The 21,747-nt window shown below is 42.2% G+C and overlaps 1 protein-coding gene across 3 annotated transcripts in view; it reads right to left on the reverse strand.

The window, feature by feature from the left end:
- LOC124555521 (organic cation transporter protein-like) overlaps positions 1 to 21,747 on the reverse strand; it is a 241,744-nt gene that overhangs the window by 194,713 nt on the left and 25,284 nt on the right. The window contains exon 1 of one of the 3 annotated variants that reach the window (XM_047129471.1): positions 18,089 to 18,215. The exons of the other annotated variants lie outside the window; for them this stretch is intronic. The gene's annotated coding sequence lies outside the window, so the exon portion shown is untranslated. Of the gene's footprint in view, positions 1 to 18,088; positions 18,216 to 21,747 lie in introns of those variants that run through there. 3 annotated transcript variants of the gene reach the window in all.

Below are 21,747 nucleotides of genomic sequence, written 5' to 3' on the forward strand. Positions count from 1 at the left end.
GAAAGAATGTGTGTTGCAGTTGCATTACTTATTGATTGCTCCTCTTACACTCAAAAAAACGACGCACCGTGAATGAATTATCCGAATGGGACAGAAGTCGGTAAATGTGATTTATGTGTACAGTCAAACAAAATATTAGAATTTTTGAAAAGTTGAATGATTTATTCAAGACAAAGAGGTGCACAAGAGGTTTGGCAGGTACGAAGACAAGCAGTAGAAACTCTTACCCTGGGCTGGCGGGCATGATCTTGCTGAAATGTAAGCCCAGGATGGCTTGCAATGAAGGGCAACGAAACTGGGGCAGAATATCACCCAAGCCCACTGTGCTCTAAGGATCAAAGGGGTATTGCGATGAAAAGAACTGGCACTCCATATCAGCACTCCTAGTTGTCGGGTGACACTCAGGTTGGTATCCCCCCTCTGTTCATTGCTTCTTCTGTCATACCATAGGCCTGGAATCCCATCGACTGGAGTAGAATTGTCTTCAGTGATGAGTCTCGCTTCGAACTGAGTCCAGAGAAGACATATGTGGGGAAGCCCAGGACAGAGATGGAAGTTTCTGATAGATAATATTACGCAAAGAGGCAAGTAAAGTCTTATCTGTCTGCATGACGCCTGTTACTTTTAAAGTAACAGTTACAGGCATCATGGCGTCACTCAAAGAATTCTTAGTAACTATGTACCCAGGTTCAAAGAAAATAGCTTGTTGTGTTAGCACTATTTACCTTTTGTATCTAATGAAATACTGAAGCAACTATGTTTTCTTTTAAATTACAAAAATATACATTATTTTGTTCGAAACCTTTTGGAAAGAGGAATCGAGCGGTATAGTGTTTGTTAAGGTATGCAGTGAAATTTCTCTAAAAATAAGTTAGGAAACTTTAATCGTTTGCAGTGATAAGTGCTGCTAATTAGAGTATATTTCCGCGAATAGTTTTAAGGCTTCTCACTGTAAACTAAGAGAATACCCAGTTTTTCTCCATTACTGAATCTGTTACTATATGCACCGGGCTAAATCAAAGAAACTACTAGTCACATAGAATGGTAATGGATGCTGCCACCATTCGTGGCATAGGGCAGAGCTCTGCTCAACGAGGTTTTCGCCCTCAGTGGAGGAGATGTAGCCTTCTGTCACATGCTTTGCCAATTTTATTTAAGTACTTTTCTAGCTAGTTTTGAGAAAATGTCGTAGAAAACCTTAACAAGCCTAAACACTGATTACCTGTTTCTAATAGATGTGTAATGCCATAGAGACTTCGATATGTCGTCATATAAAAAGAAAGATAAGCATCACAAATACAGTTCATTACGGGCCCTTTCTAGTATTATTATTATTGGGTTGGGTGGTTGTGGGGGAGGAGACTAGACAGCGAGGTCATCGGTCTCATCGGATTAGGGAAGGACGGGGAAGGAAGTCGGCTGTGCCCTTTCAAAGGAACCATCCCGGCATTTGCTTGGAGCGATTTAGGGAAATCACGGAAAACCTAAATCAGGATGACTAGACGCGGGACTGAACCGTCGTCTTCCCGAATGCGAGTCCAGTGTATATTATTATTATCATTTACTTAGTTTCATTACCTGAAGCAATTTATAAAATATTCAGCGTACCCAAGTTATGAGATTCTTCCTGCAAAACCACTGTCCATAGAACAGTAGCTGCCCGAGTTATCGCCGGCCGGTGTGGCCGTGCGGTTAAAGGCGCTTCAGTCTGGAACCGAGCGACCGCTACGGTCGCAGGTTCGAATCCTGCCTCGGGCATGGATGTGTGTGATGTCCTTAGGTTAGTTAGGTTTAATTAGTTCTACGTTCTAGGCGTCTGATGACCTCAGCAGTTGAGTCGCATAGTGCTCAGAGACAACCCGAGTTATCGAGGAAACTGTTCGTGGGAATACGGATCCGTGTTTCTTATTATCTACTTTGCCAAGGTAATGCGAATCGCCGCACACGGAAGTCTGGTTCTATGCAGTAGGTATCAATGGGGCATGCCAGTGAACAACTGAGGAATCATATTAGAAAAAAGCTGATGTTATGTAGTAGTAATGTGAACGCTCACAATGGTAGGTCTGTTTGGGTGAAGGTGAGGCTCCTGGTGGCCTTCGGCGAGTCCGGGCGAGGCCACGGCTGCGAACACACCTCACTCACAGGATTTCCCCAGACCCTGTTATTAGACGGACAGCGACGTCCTGCTATGCGTAATGGAGACAAGCAAAAACCTGGTCTCACAAGCCGGGCAGTATCAGTTACTTGAACCCTGTATGTGTACTATAGCCATCACAGGTGGGCTTGGAACGCAATCTTATACATTGCAGAGGACAGCACTGGAAGCGTACATGGTGAACCAGACCTCCACTGACAATCTTTCAGAGGTCGTTTAGGGACATCTGAGCATTTTGACACGAGGAACCCACGATCTCCGGCTGCTCGTTACACAATTATTGCAATTCGTTGCTTCATTTCGTTTTGTGTACTGCGTTAATTAGCTTTGTATCTGCATTGCACTGAAAATAGTGCACAACAGTGAAAAGAGCGACGGCATGCACTGTGTTCCTCGTTTTCATTCGCTCAGCGCATCTAGTGTTGGCCTACCGCGGTGGCCAATCGGTTCTAGGCACTTCAGTCCGGAATTACGCGACCGCTACGGTCGCAGGTTCGAATCCTGCCTCGGGCATGGATGTGTGTGATGTCCTTAGGTTAGTTAGGTTTCAGCAGTTCTAAGTTCTAGGGGACTGATGACCTCAGATGTTAAGTCCCATAGTGCTCAGAGCCATTTGAACCATCTAGTGTTGACAAAAGTAATGCGCTTTTAACTCTGCCCACAAGTTTACATTCTGTACCACTTGGTTCTGCCTAGGATTCTGGTTTCCGGCAGTGTTCGTTGTACGTTAACAACAATAGGGAACAATGATAGCTTTCAGTGTAATGGTTCTCACGTCTGAGGGTATTGCATTACTCTGTGTTCTGTGTTGTACGTTTTTGCATATTCTACATCTACATCTACATCCCTACTCCGCAAGCCACCTGATGGTGTGTGGCGGAGGGTACCTTGAGTACCTCTATCGGTTCTCCCTTCTATTCCAGTCTCGTATTGTTCGTGGAAAGAAGGATTGTCGGTATGCCTCTGTATGGGCTCTAATCTCTCTGATTTTATTCTCATGGTCTCTTCACGAGATATACGTAGGAGGGAGCAATATACTGCTTGACTCCTCGGTGAAGGTATGTTCTCGAAACTTCAACAAAAGCCCGGACCGAGCTACTGAGCGTCTCTCCTGCAGAGTCTTCCACTGGAGTTTATCCATCATCTCCGTAACGCTTTAGCGATTACTAAATGATCCTGTAACGAAGCGCGCTGCTCTCCGTTGGATCTTCTCTATCTCTTCTATCAACCCTATCTGGTACGGATCCCACACTGGTGAGCAATATTCAAGCAGTGGGCGAACAAGTGTACTGTAACCTACTTCCTTTGTTTTCGGATTGCATTTCCTTAGGATTCTTCCAATGAATCTCAGTCTGGCATCCGCTTTACCGACGATAAACTTTATATGATCATTCTATTTTAAATCACTCCTAATGCGTACTCCCAGATAATTTATGGAATTAACTGCTTCCAGTTGCTGACCTGCTATATTGTAGCTAAATGATAAAGGATCTTTCTTTCTCTATATTCGCAGCACATTACACTTGTCTATATTGAGATTCAATTGCCATTCCCTGCACCATGCGTCAATTCGTTGCAGATCCTCTTGCATTTCAGTACAATTTTCCATTGTTACAACCTCTCGATATACCACAGCATCATTACAGGCTTCTTCACTGTTGTGAAGATATTTTCACAGGGCAAAGGTGATTGCGGTAACAAACGGAATAAATAATAATTACATTACTGCTCTAATGGGCCGCTGGGGACCGTGGGTTCCTTATACCAAAGTACTCCGTCCGCAGCTCGTGGTCGTGCGGTAGCGTTCTCGCTTCCCACGCCCGGGTTCCCAGCTTCGATTCCCGGAGGGGTCAAGGATTTTCTCTGCCTCGTGATGACTGGGTGTTGTGTGCTGTCCTTAGGTTAGTTAGGTTTAAGTAGTACTAAGTTCTAGGGGACTGATTACCATAGCTGTTAAGTCCCATAGTGCTCAGAACCAAAGTACTCTGAAGTTAACCTTGAACAACGACTGAAAGTTCACACATGAAATGTATTCGCAGTTGAGAATACGAACAACCATCAGCTGTATAAGGGAATGATGACAATGAAAATTTGTGCCCGACCGGTGCGGAACCCGGATTTCTCGTTTTACGAGAGGGTAGCTTTAACCGCCTTGGCTATCCATGGACGACACACGGCCAGACTCTAACTTCCATACGATATTGCAGTGCTTGTGTTATTCCGAATACGGTGCAAAGTTCCTTTAGACATTCATGCATGTGCAAAGGAACAGACGCTGAAGCGACTACAACCTTTATGAAATAAATTAAATGTATTCGCAATTGCGAATATGGACAACCATCAGCTGTAGAATGTAATGACGACAATGAAAATCTGTGCCGGACCAGGTCTTGAATCCGAATTTCCCGCTTATGGTTGAAATGGCTCTGAGCATTATGGGAATTATTTTCTGAGGTCATCAGTCCCCTAGAACTTAGAACTACTGAAACCTAACTAACCTAAGGACAACATCCATGCCCGAGGCAGGATTCGAACCTGCGACCGTAGCGGTCGAGCGGTTCCAGACTGTAGCGCCTAGAAGCGCTCGGCTACCCCGGCTGGCTTTCCCTCTTATCGCCAACGGTCGGCTTACCATTTCGCTATCCGTGCACGACTCACGGCCACATCCAAAGTTCTATATATCATCGGCCATGTGCTGGCAACCTGTACTTGGGCATCCATTATGTACATTCCCGTACAGACGAGACATTTTAGTTGAAAGTTGCTTTCCCGGTGTCGGCGGGTAAATACATGTCCAAAGGAACTTTGCATCGTAATCGGAATAACACAGGCGCTGCAATGTCGTATTTATCCGCCGACACCGGGCAAGGGTTCAAATGGTTCAAATGGCTCTGAGCACTATGGGACTCAACTGCTGAGGTCATTAGTCCCCTAGAACTTAGAACTAGTTAAACCTAACTAACCTAAGGACATCACAAACATCCATGCCCGAGGCAGGATTCGAACCTGCGACCGTAGCGGTCTTGCGGGCCGGGCAAGGGACTTTCAAGTTCAATGTCCCGCCTGTACGGGAATATCCGTAATGGATGTACGAGCACATGTTGACGACATATGGTTGACGTCATATGAAAGTCTGGATCTAGCCGAGAGTCGTGCACGGATAACCAAATGGTTCGAGTGCCGGTCCGGCACAAATTTTCACTATCATTGCGATCTACAGCGGATGCTTGCCGATATTCACAACTGCGAATACATTTAAGGGGCTCCGGAAAAGCTCAAAATCATGAAAAGTTCAATTTTTACTTTTTTGCGTTTTCTGAATCTGCAGACTATTACCTTTTAATAGATATATAATTTATTCAATTCCGAAGACTATGGGGGACTGATGACCTTCGCTGTTTAGTCCCCCTTAAACATCCAACAACCACCACCACCGAAGACTACAACTATTTTTAAATTTTTTTTGAAATGTGTTCTACATGGGCGTGACCCACTAAGGCGCTGTTAAACTGCTGTCAAATGGTGTTATTATTAACGTCCGTGTTCATCAGGTACATTTTATTGATGTGAGATAAAGTATGTGTTGTGGCTAACCTGTGATGGTTCAATACATATCGCTGGTGTGATTGTCGATTGTTTCATGTTTATTTACTCTGTCGTTATCTCGAAAATATTCGTAATTAATTCTGTTTGTATAATAATGAGTAAAAGTAAAGTTATTAGAAATCCTCTGAAGGCTTTTAAGAAAAGGAGAAATGTTGGAAAGCCAATGGTATGTGTTATTACTGTAAACAATAAAGACGATAACCAAGTGAGTGAACCTAACCTCTCCAGTACACCTGCCCATAGCAGTCAAAGTGGGAAAGAAAAACCTTCACAGAAGAAGCTTGGTTCAATGAGTGAAAACTATGAATGTTTTATGGGCGAATCGGATGTGAATGAAATATTTGATATGTCGGTTCTCAAAGGAATTTTTTCAAACTGTGTAAGATGTATTCATTGTAGTGAAGTTGGTCTGGAACTCTCCATAATAAAGCACGTAGGACTTGCTAGTGAAATACAACTGAATGTGATAAGTGTTCATACATGACCACCTTTTGGAACAGTGTTGCAGTAACTGCAGCTGAAGAAAATGGTAGCAAAACCTACGAACACAACAACGAGCGATGCTTGCTTTAGACAAGGAACGCCTTCGGGCTGCAGACAGGGCTGTAAAGAGTCTAGAAATACAAGCAAGAGTAAACAGGAGGAGGAACAAGAGGAAGCTGGAGGAGGAGTTTGCAGAGGATGAAGATAATCCATCCTATGGACCTGGAATGTACTAAAAAGTTAATCCAATCTTTGTCGCTCGATTCCCAAAACTTTTATTTTCTCATACTAATTACATGTTTTCTAAGGATCTTCCAAACATTTTTGTTTCAAACTTTCAGTAAATGTTACACAGTACCTTCTGCGTGATTTAACGCAGCCTTTTTCCAAAAAACTGTATATTTTTGAATATATAAATAAAAAATTGCAAAAAATGTTGTGAATTTTCATTACAATTGAAAAAAATCATCTTTAATAACTGAGCTAAAATTTTGTAAAATCCCTGTGTTAAGTTATAGCCCATATTCCAATAAATAATCTGTAAAAAGTTCAACTTCCTACCTCAAATACTTTGTGAGGAAAGATGTAATTTATAAGCGTTATTTTAACATTGCATTTATAGGGCGTTCCGGAGCCCCTTAACGCAAACGTCCATATGTCATCGTTTCTGCGTCACAATCTGTACTCGTACACACGTTATGTAATTTCGGCACAGGGGAGGGCATTTTGATTGAAAAGTCGCTGCCTGGTATCGGCGGATAAATACAATATGCTGTGCCTGTGTTGTTAAAAAGAAGGATGCAATGTTCCTTCGGAAATGTATGCATCATTCTAATTAACAAGACAGGCACTGCAGTAACGTCTGAAAGTTTATGGATGCAGTTCTGATTCACCCTATATCCACTGCTAGCCACTGAAATTATTTTTATTATTTTTTTATTTACACGTCAAGTTCTGTAGGACCAAATTGAGGAGCAACTCTCCAAGGTCATGGAACGTGTCAGTACATAAAAGTAATAACAGATAAAAATAAATGTTCATGAACCTGAAAAAAGTCAGTCCATAAATTTAAGTAAACGCTACCAGCAATACAATAAGAATCAGCTTAATTTTTCAAGGAACTCCTCGACAGAATAGAAGGAGCGACACATGAGGAAACTCTTCAGTTTCGATTTAAAAGCGCGTGGATTATTGCTAAGATTTTTGAATTCGAGTGGCAGCTTACTGAAAATGGATGCAGCAGTATACTGCACACCTTTTAGCACTAGAGTTAAAGAAGTCCGATCCAAATGCAGGTTTGATTTCTGCCGAGTATTAACAGAGTGAAAGCTGCTTATTCTTGGGAATAAACTAATATTGGTAACCAGAAACGACAATAAGGAATATACATATTGAGAGGCTCATGTCAAAACATCTAGACTCGTGAAGAGGTCGACAAGAGGTTCGTGAATTCACACCACTTATTGCCCGAACCCATAAGAGATAGGATCAGTGATGAATGGAGATTGCTAAATAACAATGAAATTTACAAATTATATAAAGACTCCGATATAGTGGCCAAAATTAAAGCCAAAAGACTGAAATGGATAGGGCATGTCATCAGAGCACCACCAAACAGGACCATCAAGAAAGTGACTGAAGAGATTCCCACCGGAAGACGACCTCTTGGACGCCCACGCATGAGATACTTGGACAATATTCAAGACGATCTCAGAAAACTAGGACATGACAGACAGTGGCAAATTACTTGTAAAGACAGAGCAAAGTGGTTCAACATTGTCCATTCTGCAGCAAAAAGCCTTCATGGATTGTAATGCTTAATAATAATAATAATAATTGCCCGAACCGCCCGTTTCTGAGCCAAAAATATACTTGTAGAATGGGAAGAGTTACCCCAAAATATAATACCACACGACATAAGCGAATGAAAATAAGCAAAGTAGACTAATTTTCGTGTCGAAGTATTACTCACTACTGATACCGTTCGAATAGTAAAATTAGAAGTATTAAGTCTTTGAACAAGGTCTTGAACGTGTGCTTTCCACGACAGCTCACTATCTATCTGAACACCTAGAAATTTGAACTGTTCAGTTTCACTAATCATATGCCTGTTCTGTGAAATTAAAACGTCAGGTTTTGTTGAATTGTGTGTTAGAAACTGTAAAAACTGAGTCTTACTATGATTTAACGTTAGTGTATTTTCTACAAGCCATGAACTGAAGTCATCTACTGGACTGTTTGAAACCGAGCCAGTGTTGCACACAACATTCTTTACTACCAAGCTAGTGTCATCAGCAAACAGAAATATTTTAGACTTAGTCGTAATACTAGAGGGCATATCATTTATATAAATAAGGAATGAAGATGGCATGTAGCAAATTTCACGTTCTCAAAAAGTAAAGTACACGCTTGGAAACGCAAACAGTTAGCATTTAACTGTAACTGAAAAAAGTAAGTAGGAGTAACAACATTTTCGTTTTGTATTTAAGGAAAAATTACGCAGTAATTGCATTGATTGTGAGAAGATCGCGTCATGCCTCGTGATAGAAGGAGAAGCGTCTACCAGCACGTGTTACAATTTGTCAGGGGCAATATCACCTGGAGTGACTGAAGTTTATCGTTTCCCGATATTGCTGCTCCCGTTGTTGGGAATCCCACGAATGTTGTGCGATTACGGAATCTATTACTTCAGGTGAGCCATACGCCAAGCCGTGCAGGATATCAGTGGTCCCACACGACTTGCGCCCAAGAGGGCAGACATATTGTTCGCTTGGCTGTGCGGGATCGTACACCCATGTCAGTTACCTTGGATTAGGAAGTGGTCTTGTTTGCAGAAGGACAAGTTTCACACGGACATTGCTTTGACGTCGGTAGCACCACTGAATGTCGACAAGGTGATCGTCTTGCGGCTTTCCTTGATACGGCAGCAGAGATAGGAGTGCCTACAGTGGCACGTCCCAAGGGCAACGCTGGACTCATGAGTGCCACCACGTGGTCTTTTCCAGACGAGTTCTCGTCCTGCGTGCAGTGTCATGATGGACGCGCCCATGTATGGAGGCTCCTAGCAGAAGCAACATCGCCAGATTGCATTCATCATGCCGGCCAAGCACCAGATGTGATGCTACTTGTTTTCATTTGGTACACAGCCCTGTTACCTTTGTTTCCCATAGTCGGTACTTAGGGGCAGCTGCTGTCACTTTTATGACGTGTTAAAGCCAATGTCTGTGGGCTATCTTCTAGGTGTCATTGTCGGTATCTTTCAACGAGATAACACAAGACCGCTTGTAGCCCGTGCTGCTCTCATCTAACTCTGTACAGAGGTTGTTCGGCTCTTGCCCTGTCTAGCATATTGTTCCACTGTACACATCTGGTCGTGGGTTCCCGAGAGATTGACACATCACCACTCGGCAGCCACTACGATTGATGAACTTTTGCAGAGAACTGAAGCAGCATGGAAATAGGTACTCATGTCTTCCATTCAAGCTCAGTTCCTCTCTGTGTCCAGCTGGATTAGAGCCTTTCCTGATGCGAGAGGTTTCAGATCTGTGTGCTAAATTTCGCATCCTATATTCCCACAAATCACTCACAAATGTAATCTCGAAATCTTGCTGCTTTACTGTATACGTAGAATACGTAAAATTTTATGATTTTCTATCCTTCCCGGTTTTCCAGTTTTAACACCCACCAATGCATTTAATTCTGAGGAATACCTTGTGCATATTTCTAGACTGATAGAAAACGACTTCCGCGATGTTAATAGGCTACCAGATTTTTTAAACCTAATGTACGAGAAGTTAAACACTATTGGGCGTTACTGGTTCACTTAGGGGAATATGAAAATAATGTAAAGAAAAATACTGAATTATTTGTTCAGCTAGAAGTGATTGTTGCATAATTGTTGAGGAGCATCACTTTATTTTCATCGCGATAAACGTAATCGTATTTCCCTGATGTCTCTGTGAAAATATCGGCGTAGATGTATGTATAAGAATCGGATAACGATCGTGACAGCTACCAAGCTACGTCTTCAGTAAAATTTTAAATAAAAACACCGGGGCAATTTCATGAAGATAGAAGTGTGTAACTGTTCTTTCACTTTATAACAAGTTAATCCTCCCTTAACATACGTCCAGTTAAACTTGTAATAACATCTTAGTAAAGCTTGGATATGCGATAGAAGTAACAGAATTGTATTTATTTATTTGATGTAAGTTCCGTTCTGTAAGGGGACGTCCTTTCTACACAGAATTTCTTGAAATGGAGTAACATAATCGAAACTCCTATATCTAGCGCAAGAAAGCTCTGACAAAGAAATTGCAGTGTTCCTCATTAGTAAAAGACATGACTTGATATCTAAAAAAAATAGTGTAGTTAGTAAATGGCAGGTGGATCGCAGATTTTTCGAACCATACTGACGTAAGTTTAAAAATGAGTGTGGGACCGCTTGAAAGTCCCACATAAAATGGTAAGGGTTTTGTGCACTCTGTCAGTCACAGAGAAGGGTATGGGCCACTTTTTGCGATGCAGTGCGCCCTGATTTCATTTACTTGAGAATGTAGCAGATGTCTTCCTTACAGGGCTGCTGACACACTGGACCGTGAGAACATAGCGCTAATTGTGTGGCCCACATATTCGTCGGACTTGAATTTTATGGGACAGGGTGCTTGTTGGGATGCTATCCGGAGACGTATTTGGTGGAGAACCGAACACTGTGGGCCAATCGAGACCCAAAGAAAAAGCACAGTGCGCGGAATGGGACGCTGTACCCATAGCGCTTCTAAAGGACTCTCGTAGAGTTTTCATACAAATGGAGACCGTACACTGCTGCCCGCTGTTGGTACACACTTCCACACAGATTGCCAAGCTGGGTCACTGATAACGGTTGCCACTGCAAGAGTGTAGATTACTGTCTGCTTGTTTCCTGTGTCTGCTTATAGCGGGGAAAGCCTACCGCATTTCATGAACAAAGTAGCATTTAGATGGTTTTAGACGTCAGTTAAAATCCTACATCACGGAGAATTGTTTCTTGCAATTGAAAAGCTGTAGGGTAGGTGGGCGCAGTGTGGTGAAATTTCGAACCAGGCAAGTCTTCATCAAAATGAGCAAGGGTACATTTATAGAAAACAAACTCAAGTCCGTGGAAACTCGTTCTCTAATCGTCGACATTTAGCGTAACTTTAAGAAGTTGCTTGCGCGTCTCTGTAACTTCGATGCTTCGCTTTAACATCGCTCTTACCACATTACGTAGTCTGCTCTCAAGTTTGGAGCCGATAGTGTTGCACTAAATAAACAGCATCATCTCTATAGACAAGTCCAGAACGACACTGTCTTCTCAGCACTAAAATTTCGCCTGAAAACTGTCAAGTTGATGCTACTGACAACGAAAAAAATGTCACCATAGATGATGTGGAAGTTGTTTCACTTCGGGAGTATTTGGACTGTTGCGAAGATTGACAGATGTTACTGGTCGCACATTGATTTGCAAAGCGAGGTTTTCTGAAAGAGATAAATTCAAAGGTAATACATGCAACTTCCTTTACTAACTAATTTTTCGTGTCTTGTCTATAATGTACACTAGTTGCGGCCCGCGGTTACCCGTGGTTAAAAAATAGTTTATAAAAACATTTAATGCCGAAACCATCCACGCGTTTGCGAAATCACAAAAGTCGTCAGTTGGAAGTCTTGCGGCGCGAGCCACTTGCGGCCCAGCAAACCGTGCGACATTGGAAAAACAACTAACAACATTTGAAACGATGGGAAAAGGCGACAGAACTCATGTCGCTCGCAATTCAATCGCTTACTTTACGGAACACCCCTTTACGCGACCGAGTAGCGAATTACAAAACTGTGCCAGAAAATGGAGTAAATAGCTTCACGACTGTTTGCGACACGTTTAGCTTAGTAAACATCATAATTGCCTCGGCGTACATGGAGTGCCAGAGATTCACTGCTATACGTCTCCGTAAACAACGCTCAGAAACTTGTTCTCTGTGTATATGTAGAAATAGCTGACTACCGACACTGTCTTGGTATGTATTTATTGCAACCTTGTATTAGCCCTCTCCTCCATCCCTCCTTCTGTCTCTCTCTCTCTCTCTCTCTCTCTCTCTCTCTCTCTCTTCCTGCCCCCTCTCTCTGTCCATCTCCTCCCGCCCCTTCTTTCTGTCCATCTGATCCTCTTGCTCTCTTTCTGTCCATCTCATCCTCCTCCCCCCTCTCTCCCAGTCCATCTGCTCCTACCCCCTCTCTCTATACATCTTCTCCCACCTCATCTCTCTGTCCATCTCCTCCTTTTTCCTATCTCTGACCATCTCCTCCCTTCCTCTCTCCCTGTCCATCTCCTTCTCTTTCCTTTTTCTGTCCATAATCTCCTCTCCCTCTCTCTGTAAATCTCCTCCTGCCACCTCTGTCTCTCCATCTGATCCTCCTGCTCGCTTTCTGTCCATCTCATCCTTCTCCCCTGTCTCTCTCTGTCCACCTCTTCCTCTCCCTCCCTCTCTCTTCCCTCTCTCTATCTCTCTGTCCATCTCCTAGTCACCCCTCTCTCTGACCATCTTCTCCTCCCCTTCTCTCTCTCAGACTGTCCCCTCCTACCCCTCTTTCTGTTGATCTGCTCCTACCACCTCTCTCTATATTTCTTGACCCTTATGGAAAGCCGGCCGCGGTGGCCGTGTGGTTCTAGGCGCTTCAGTCCGGGACCGTGCGACTGCTACGGTCGCAGGTTCGAATCCTGCCTCGGGCATGGGTGTGTGTGATGTGCATAGGTTAGTTAGGTTTAAGTAGTTCTAAGCCTAGGGGACTGATGACCTAAGATGTTATATCCCATAGTGCTCAGAGCCATTTGAACCTTGTGGAAACGAAAACACTAGAATCACTAAGGCCAGATCAGGTGAAGAGATCGGGTATGGCTTGCGCCACTGTTAATCCGTGCTCTGTAAACCAATTGCACCGTTTTCTATGACGTCACTGAGGACACACTTTCGAATCGTACGCTAAACGAGTGTATGCATCCTAATATGGTGGTGGATATTCCTCAAGCACATGTTTTGCAAAGTAGGAGTTACGTGTACTCATGTGGGCAGGGACCAGTGATCGTAAGTAAGTGTTTCTTAAAGGATTAACTAAACGTTGTATTTTTTTCTCAAACGTGGATGCCATTTTATGAAGAAAATTGACCACTTTTGTAGATAAATGCATTTTATACCGTGATAGTCCTGTAACCAAAGTTTGGTAACCGCTGCACAAAGTCATCCCGAACTGCATTTTTTGCAGGCAGATTGATTGATTACCTGAAGTCAAACTGTGTAAGCAATGTTGACCAAAAATAATGTTCAACTTCTCATGACCTGCCTTCTAGAATGATGTAGAGATTCAGGTTACACTCGCTGATCTCATTTCAAATTCATAACTTCATGCAGGCCACATGCAGTTGTGATTAACATAGTAGGAAGCATTTAGGATCATTTTTCAAGAGTAACTAGATGACTGCAGAATGTTTCCTCTTTTCTGGAAGAAACTGACTTTTTATAACGAAATGTAACTGCCTGAACCCTTAATTCGGCTAATAATCGGATGCCAACATTGTGTGTCCCAGTAACAGTTTAGGTAGGGAAACTTTCCATCTGTCAGATGTCTTTCGCAGGAGAAACGAGATAGGTATTTAATTTTGGATATTTTGTGAAATTACAGGTTACATTAACAGTAGTTAAAAGTGGACGACAGAAGCATCTTGAGAATAGTGACCGAATGGTTTTCGTCAGAAAAGGGGGAAGCGTAAACAAAAGCACACTTAAAAAGGTCATTAAAGAAACACTTTATGAGACATCATAGTAGGGGAAGACCACCGCAATAAACTTAAATCATTCGCAAAGCGAGATGTATTTCCCATAAGTCTGAGAAACAGAGATTATATTAATAAAAAATATCTTTATGCTGAAGTAAGTCATTACTGAAAAGAGTCAATGCAGTCATTAACGCACTAGGAGTATATTTTTGTGTTAAAAACACGCAACAACCACGTCACGCTATTGGATCATATAACAGATTCATTCTCTTGATGGTTGAGTCGCAGTATCCATTGTCAATGTCCAACCCAAGATAGACGGAACAGTAGTTGAGTCTACTCCGATGGAGCCGGGTTTAAATTCTCGCTCCGCTCTCTAGTCTCAAACAGCCTATCCAGATTTAGTTTGTCAGTGGCTTTCCACAGTCATTTCAGGCGAATGTTGCGACGATTCCTTCACGAAAATTGTCATAGTCGAATTTGTTTTCTACCGGTCTCCAAGCCGAGCTGTTATTCTTCTGCAATGACTAAACATTTTCCTTTTGTCAGTCTTCCTGTTAATATGTAAGTAGTTTTTAGGTACCTGTAGCACGTCGAACATTACAGCAGCGATTCTCTACACTTGGCGAACGAGTACGGCAGCTGATCTGTCACAGATGATCATTACAAGTATTTTTATTACTGGTCTGCATTTTTGCGTATGTGAGAATTTAGCTGTGAAAATGTGTGTATAGCAGATTTGCCTTCACTTGTTGAAAATGTGGCGAAATATCACCCAACAATAAATTTGAAGACACGGGACATAAGAAGCCTCCTCCTGGAAAATAAATATGGTGACTCGGCTGCGTTCATCATTCTCATAGAAATCGAAAATCACTAACGCAGCATTCATTGCAATGGATATAGCACTGGTTACACGAAGTACGTATGAAACAAACTATGGTTTCTTATTAGTGCCAGGGCTGCTTGCGAGTAAAGGGTAAAGAGGTAAGCTGCAAATTCGGCCAATCAAAGGATAAAGGTTCCCCCTACTTCCCCTCCCCGTCACCTCCTAATCCTCCTGCACATCACTGTTCCTTTTCACTTGTAGTGAGCTATTTACAAGAAACTTCATGGCGGAATAAATATACTGTGAAGGTATGGTCAAAATGCCTAATTCCTTAAACAGCTGTCTGTTGTTGGAATTACTGATTTCTGACAATGTGCGTGTTCCTTGATTTTTTAATAACTTTTCGCAATAATTTTGAGTAGTTTCTGTAGTCTGCAACCACTGCAGCATCTTTACTTGTTCTTATTGACATACGCATTTCCCCTTTCCTTTCACAAGATAGTTGTATCTCTCCACTGATTCATGGTTTTCTACATGGTTGTTTAATGCCCTTTCTGATTAGCCTATGACAAAAGCTATTTTCAAATCATGATACGAATTTATCATGGAATGATTTAAATTTTGTGTCAGCATTTGGTTCTTTATAAATTTCATCTCAGGTCCTCTCTTCTAAACTACCCTGAAAAACGTTTGTCCTCGATTAATCAATTATTCTGATTTCCACTTAGTAGACTGTATACTGTAAGGCACTATCTTATTTATCCTAATTAACTGTGCATAATGATCAGAGAGCATATGTTACTGGGTACACAGTTATTTCCTTGCTTTCAGCTTATCAAAGAAAACATTATCAGAGTTCTACTGTCTTTATCCACTTGTATTGGAAAACCTACTAAGATCAAAATGTAGGATCCAAATAAGATTTTTATGTCATTTATCCTATCAGAATCGTCCAGAAAATGTACACTGAAACCACTACAGACTACGAACAGCTTTGTGCTGTTTGACAGACAGCATACATACATATGCCTTACAAACAATTCAGAATATCACAGTGGGAATCTATATACAGTTACAATTTAGAGTGAACTATCTTTCAGTATTAATTCACAAGCACACACTTCTTTGCGCTGATCTTGGCAATTTCTATTTGTTTCAAGGTTTTGAACTTGGGTCTCTCAACACATGTAGTAACTCCTCCTTTTCCTATATTAGTTCTACATGAGTAAGATGCCAGAGTGTAATATTTTATTTTTAACTTTTCTATCCCTGTGGTTCTGTGGTGTTCAGACTGGCACAAGATGTTGCTTAAAATCACTAAAGAGCTTTTTAAGCAACGGTTTTAAAAACTGCTGCAATTTTTGAGCACAGTGTTTTCCATTTTGTGTGTTCACTACAGCTCGTCGGCGGTGCCGGATTCCCTTAAGAGGAACCAGCTGCTGTCTGGGGCGTATTCAGGTCGCGGCTTGTTAAGCGCGCGCAACCAGAACTCCTCGTCCAATTCGCGGCAGCCGTGCACTGATTCGTCACGTGCGTCGAGACCAGCGACCTTCCTGCGCGATTTACATATCTGCAGATTTATTTTCCTGTGACCATTCTGTGCGAATCCTTATGGGGAATCTTTGACTCGCCCTACGCTAACTACTGTCCAGTAAGAGTCATAACGGCGACGTGTCTTCCACGTAGTTTTCGGTCCAGTATATTCCTGTTACAGACATCATGTGTTGACTATAAATGTCGAAAAGTTTCTTGATAATATAATAGGTCGAAACACGCTATGCGAAACCGAGTAGAAACTGCGTGCGTGCGTGCGTGCGTGTGTGTTTAAGAAAACAATTATGACGAAGTATGACACTTCTTTAATGAAGGAGAGATATCCATTGCGCCGCAAAAAATCATATTTTTCACTTGAATGCCTTACAATTCTTAGTAACAGATAAGAAATACTGTGGGGAATCACGCTTCCAAAAAACTACGTTCATCAAACCTAGTGTACTTACATTTATAAAGAATTATTTAATGAGGATTTATTAAGATGTTTCCTACAATGATGGAAGAATTACTGGATCTAAACAAATTACTGAATCATCTTAAATCACGACTGAAACGGAATTGCGTGTCACTTTCAAAACTAGAAGAGTAACTAAGAGAAGAAGGGGACATGAATGAATGCTCAGGTTTTGTAAATCTCCACGAAAGAATAACTAAGAACGTGAATTATTACACGTAATGCGGTACAATTTACTGAAATTTAAGCAAAGCCCCAGTTTGAAACATCGTTAAGTCTTTTTGAGTCATAATAAACAAGAGATATGATTTCCTAAATTACGGGAAGTCTGAAATAAAGTTGTCACTGGTGTTGCTTGTCGTCTTTTCATTTGCCACTCACACAAAAATAATTTTAAGTTTAAGACCCGTAAGTATATTAAAGAAAATATAGAATAGCTCACTATGACTATGTCTACGTATGCCATCCACTCATAGTTAAGACAGTTTATTTTACGTTCCTGTTAATGATTCTTTCTGTTCTTCAAATGGTTCAAATGGCTCTGAGCACTATGGGACTCAACTGCTGAGGTCATTAGTCCCCTTGAACTTAAAACTAGTTAAACCTAACTAACCTAAGGACATCACAAACATCCATGCCCGAGGCAGGATTCGAACCTGCGACCGTAGCGGTCTTGCGGTTCCAGACTGCAGCGCCTTTAACCGCACGGCCTTTCTGTTCTCCTGATCGTATTTTTGTACCACAGGAGGTCAAAACAAATGCAGCGTATTAGGATAGGAAGCTTGGACACAGGCGTTATCGTTCGAGATTTGGATTAGACTGATAAATATTGCAAAACATGACGTCAAAAATCGGTAGAAACCACAGCAGTAATACATAGACCGCAATGCATAATTTTAGTGACTGTAACTGGGGATATAAACTAATGATAATTTGTGCATATTAAACAGCGTATTTATCCGGAACCATGACAAAATTTAGTATAACACTCGCATAATTTCTTAGAATCCTATTCGTACAATAAACGAAAATTAAACATTCAAATGAAACTGTTTCAATCACAAGAAACGGAGAAGTCGACGTGTGAGTTCGTTAACAGATGAACCTGTTGATTCTCTACGTGTCACATATTTGAAGGCACACGCTCGATCCCCAGTCACACCGTCGTTCAACGATAGTCAAGAAAATAATGTGTGCTCGACAAAAGACGCCTATTGGCTGTACCTCTGAGGAGTTCCTGCAGTCAGCCCCCAGTGGACGCCCGGAGCCGCAACTCATGCCGCAGCCGCGCGGCAATGTGGCACAGCGGATCAGCTGGCCTCCGCGGCGATGGGCGCTGGGAACGAGCGAGCCGGCGCGCAATTACTGCCAGTTTGACGCTTCTGAAGGCGCTGGAAGCCTGCCAGCCCCACGCGCTCTTAGTCGTGGCGCCGTAGATGCAATTAGTATTGAGTGCTGCACGCCTTCCGGAGCTCTCTGCGTTCGGCTATGCAAGTACCCATCTGGCTAAAATGCTCTCGAACCAGTTTCATATACAGGGTGGTCCATTGATCGCGACCGGGCCAAATATCTCACGAAATAAGCGTCAAACGAAAAAACTACAAAGAACGGAACTTGTCTATCTTGAAGGGGGAAACCAGAAGGCACTATGGTTGGCCTGCTAGATGGCACTGCCGTAGGTCAAACGGATATCAACTGCGTTTTTTAAAATACGAACCCCCATTTTTTATTTTATATTCGTGTAGTACGTAAAGAAATATGAATTTTTTAGTTGAACCACTCTTTTCGCTTTGTGATAGATGGCGCTGTAATAGTCACAAACATATGGCTCACAACTTTAGACGAACAGTTGGTAACAGGTAGGTTTTTTAAATTAAAATACAGAACGTAGGTACGTTTGAACATTTTATTTCGGTTGTTCCAATGTGATACATGTACCTTTCTCAACTTATCATTTCTGAGAACGCATGCTGTTACAGCGTGATTACCTGTAAGTACCACATTAATGCAATAAATGCTCAAAATGATGTCCGTCAATCTCAATGTATTTGGCAAAACGTGTAACGTCATTCCTCTCAACAGCGAATAGTTCGCCTTCCGTAATGTTCGCACATACATTGACAATGCACTGACGCATGTCAGACGTTGTCGGTGGATCACGATAGCAAATATCCTTCAACTTTCCCCACAGAAAGAAATCCGGGGACGTAAGATCTGGTGAACGTGCTGGCCATGGTATGGTGCTTCGACGACCAATCCACCTGTCATGAAATATGCTATTCAATACCCCTTCAACCGCATGGGAGCTATGTGCCGGACATCCATCATGTTGTAAGTAAATCGCCATTCTGTCATGCAGTGAAACATCTTGTAGTAAATCGGTAGAACATTACGTAGGAAATCAGCATACATTGCACCATTTAGACCGCCATCGATAAAATGGGGGCCAATTATCCTTCCCCCCATAATGCCGCACCATACATTAACCCGCCAAGGTCGCTGATGTTCCACTGGTCGCAGCCATTGTGGATTTTCCGTTGCCCAATAGTGCATATTATGCCGCTTTACATTATCGCTGTCGGTGAATGACGCTTCGTCGCTAAGTAGAACGCGTGCAAAAAATCTGTCATCGTGCCGTAAATTCTCTTGTGCCCAGTGGCAGAACTGTACACGACGTTCAGAGTCGTCGCCATGCAATTCCTGGGGCATAGAAATATGGTACGGGTGCAATCGATGTTGACGTAGCATTCTCAACACCGACGTTTTTGAGATTCCCGATTCTCGCGCAATTTGTGTGCTACTGATGTGCAGAACTGCCGCGACAGCAGCTAAAAAACCTACTTGGGCATCATTATTTGTTGCATATCGTGGTTGACGTTTCACATGTGTCTGAACACTTCCTGTTTCGTTAAATAACGTAACTATCCAGCGAATGGTCCAGACATTTGGATGATGTCGTCCAGGATACCGAGCAGCATACATAGCACACGCACGTTTGGCATTTTGATCACAATAGCCATACATCAACAAGATATCGACCTTTTCCGCAATTGGTAAACGGTCCATTTTAACGCGGGTAATGTATCACGAAGCTAATACCGTCAGCACTGGCGGAATGTTACGTGATACCACGTACTTATATGTTTGTGACTATTACAGCGCCATCTATCACAAAGCGAAAACGTGGTCCAACTAAAACATTCATATTTATTTACGTACTACATGAATATGTAATATGAAATGGAGGTTCCTATTTTAAAAAACGCAGTTGATATCCGTTTGACCTATGGCAGCGCCATCTAGAGGGGCAACCATACCGGCGTCTGGTTTCCCCCTTCAAGCTAGACGAGTTTCATTCTTCTTAGTTTTTTCGTTTGATGCTTATTTCGTGAGATATTTGGCCCGGTCACTATCAATGGACCACCCTGTAGATTATAGAAGAGCTTTTAGTGATACTCAACACGTTGTAGAAAGAGTAACACTATCTTGAAGGTTAGCAGATATAAATCTAAAAATTACTCTCGAGAAGGCACAACGAACCCTTTACTTCGCACGATGTGGCGACATGGGTAGGACAATGCACTCGCATTCGTGGGTGCTGCGGTTAGAGCTCGTCTTGCCATCTAGCTACATCTGCATGGATACTCTGCAAATCACATTCAAGTGCCTGGCGGAAGGTTCATCGAACCACGTTCACAATTCTCTATTATTCCAATCTTGCATAGAAAGAACGAACACCTATATCTTTCCCTACGAGCTCTGATTTCCCTTATTTCATCGTGGTGATCGTTTCTCCCTATGTAGGTCGGTGTCAACAAAATAGTTTCGCATATGGAGGAGAAAGTTGGTGATTGGAATTTCGTCAGAAGGTTCCATCGCAACGATAAATGCCTTTCTTTTAATGATTTCCAGTCCAAATCCTGCATCATTTCTGTGACACTCTCTCCCATATTTCGCGATAATACAAACCGTGCTGCCTTTCTTTGAACTTTTTCGATGTACTCCGTCAGTCCTATCTGGTAAGGATCCCACACAGCGCAACAGTATTCTAAAAGAGGACGGACAAGAATTGTGTAGGCAGTCTCCTAAGTAGGTCTGTTACATTTTCTAAGTGTCCTGCCAATAAAACGCAGTTTTTGGTTAGCCTTCCCCACAACATTTTCTGTGTGTTCCTTCCAATTTAAGTTCTTCATAATTGTAATACCTCGGTATTTAGTTGAATTTACGGCTTTTAGATTAGAGTGAGTTATCGTGTAACCGAAGTTTAACGAGTTCCTTTTAGCACTCATGTGGATGACCTCACAGTTTTCAGTATTTAGGGTCAACTGCCACTTTTCGCACCATTCAGATATCTTTTATAAATCGTTTTGCAGTTTGTTTTGGTCTTCTTATGACTTTATTAGTCGATAAACGACAGCGTCATCTGCAAACAACCGAAGACGGCTGCTCATATTGTCTCCCAAGTCGTTTATATAGATAAGGAACAACAAAGGGCCTATAACACTACCTCGGGGAACGCCAGAAATCACTTCTGTTTCACTCGATGACTTTCCGTCAATTACTACGAACTGTGACAGGAAATCACAAATCCAGCCACATAACTGAGACGATATTCCGTAAGCAGGCAATTTCACTACGAGCCGCTTGTGTGGTACAGTGTCAAAAACTTTCCGGAAATCAAGAAATACGGAATCGATCTGAAATCCCTTGTCAATAGCACTCAACACTTCATGTGAATGAAGAGCTACTTGTGTTTCACAGGAACATTTTTTTTTAAACCCATGTTGACTGTGTGTCAATAGACAGTTTTCTTCGAGGTAATTCATAATGTTTTAACACAATACATATTCCAAAATCCTGCTGCATATCGACGTTAGCGATAT

Source organism: Schistocerca americana, chromosome X, assembly GCF_021461395.2.
Source record: "Schistocerca americana isolate TAMUIC-IGC-003095 chromosome X, iqSchAmer2.1, whole genome shotgun sequence".
In the NCBI taxonomy this organism is placed as follows: Eukaryota; Metazoa; Arthropoda; class Insecta; order Orthoptera; family Acrididae; genus Schistocerca; species Schistocerca americana.